This window comes from Elephantulus edwardii, unplaced genomic scaffold (assembly GCF_000299155.1).
Source record: "Elephantulus edwardii isolate Elephantulus edwardi_28Jun2011 unplaced genomic scaffold, EleEdw1.0 scaffold00013, whole genome shotgun sequence".
NCBI lineage: Eukaryota > Metazoa > Chordata > Mammalia > Macroscelidea > Macroscelididae > Elephantulus > Elephantulus edwardii.
In genome coordinates, this window is record NW_006399763.1 from 16,408,409 (window position 1) to 16,410,488 (window position 2,080).

At 47.5% G+C, this 2,080-nt stretch overlaps 1 pseudogene; it reads right to left on the reverse strand.

The window, feature by feature from the left end:
* Positions 1-840: 840 nt before the first annotated feature.
* On the reverse strand, positions 841-1,475 carry LOC102848326 (annotated as a pseudogene).
* Positions 1,476-2,080: the final 605 nt, after the last annotated feature.

Sequence of the window (2,080 nt, forward strand, 5' to 3'; positions counted from 1 at the left end):
GATTGGCACAGGACAGAGCGGAGTTTAGGGCTGTTGTACATAGGGTCGCTATGAGTCGCAGGCGACTCGACGGCACATAACAACAACAACAACAACATGCATCCTCATAGAGCCCAGCCTCTCCTTCCAATTCAACGTCCTAAAGTCATAAGATCTGACTTAAAGCCCAAGACCTATATCCTCAGCTAAAAAGAAAACCTATGAAAGTGACATACTTTCTAACATATAAATAGGAGACAGAGGAAACAAAATGGTAATATATTCCCATCCAGAGTTGAAGTGTTGTTATGTGCCATCAAGTTAGTCACCTGTGAATCATAGTACCTCTACGTACAACAGTTCTGAACTCTTCTCTATCCTGAACCAGTCTCACTGGCTCCAATACACCTATCCCCTTTTCCTCAGTTACATGTGTCAGTCCATCTCATTTGGGGAATTCCTTTCCTGAGCTGCTCCTCTACCCTCCCAAGCATGATGTCCTTCTCCAGGAACTAATTGCTCTCTCTTCGCCACATACCCAAAGTATGTGAGATAAAACTTCAAAATCTTTGCCTCCAAGGAGCAGCCTGGTTTCACCCTATCCAGGACAGACCTGTATGTTCTCTTGGCAGTCCATGCTATCTATGTTCAATACTCTTCTCCAGAACCAAAGGTTTCAAAGGCATCCATTCGTCTCCTGTTATCTTTGGTCATTGTCCAGCTTTCTGAAGCAGAGCAAGTAATTGCAAATACCATGGCCTGAATCAGGGATACCTGTTCATTAGCACTTTTTAAAAAACAAAACAAAACTTAATTAACTTTGTTTCTGTTATCCAAAAATCACTATGTGATGGCTAGAGCCTAGGCCCCCTGCACAGAGACTCTGGTGTGGGTCTTTACAAGATGGTCAGTGAATTCCTGGTAGGGAGACTTAGTGAATATAGTTTCATTCCAGAGACTTGGGGTCAAGTAGCTGTAAGTCTTGGAGATGGCATCAAAGGTAGCCTTGGCAAAGCTGCCCAGGGTAGTTGTGCAGTCCCTGACTGAGTTGTAACAGTCATCATTTCTAGACAGCAGCAGCAGCTTCTTGGGCACAGGGGCCGAGACAATTCCAGTGCCTTGGGGTGCAGGGATCAGACTCACCAACACAGAGCCACAGTGCCCCATCACCTTGCAGGGACACTGTGAGGCTTGCCTATCTTGTTCCCCCAGTAGTCACACCACACGGGGACAATGGAGAGCTTAGCCAGGATAATGGCCCAACAGATGGCAGTAGCTACCCCCTTGGACCACTTAACGCCCAAGCCAACACAGCCATTATAGTCTCCAATGGCGGCGAAGGCCTTGAACTTTGTCCACTGGCTGGCATGAGTCTGCTGCCACACAGTCATGGTTTGCAAGACTTCATCCTTGAGGGACATCCCCAGGAAGAAGTCAATGATCTCAGACTCCTTGATGGGTGGTGAGAAGAGATAAATCTTCAAGGATTTGATCATCATCTCTTTGAGCAGACGGCCCTGCGTGATGACAGGGAGCCACTCCTTATCCTCGTCTTGGCTTCCTCAAGCTCGACAGCCCTGTCCATGGCCACAACCCTGACCAGGCAGACCGCTGCTGAAGCCTCCATGCAAACTGCTGTGGGCTCCCATCCCAGGCCTGGGGGGGCCCTCCCAGCCCTGTCATTGCACCATCATGTGCCATTTGGTGTTTTCTCAGAAAAGTCTTTAGCACTCTTAAGAGGTCCCTGACAGCAGCTTTCCCCAGAGCAATTGGTCTTTCGATTTGCTGGTCCCAAGAGTGTTGATGTGGAATAGCCAAGCAAGCAGAAATGGTTAACAATCTCAAACTGTGTTCTGTCTACCATGGTGCTACCAATTGGCCCGGTAAGTGAGAGTCTTTTGTTTTCTTGACGTTGAGCTTCAGTCCATATTGAGACCTGCAGTCCTTGGCCTTCTGCAGCAAATGCTTCAGGTCCTCTTCAGTTTCTATGAGAAAGATATTGTCATCTGGATGAAGTAGGCTGTTGATTAGTCTTCCTGCAATCCTGCCACACTCCTCCTCATAAAGCCCAGTCTTCTGAATGATCGGTTCTTTATATAGG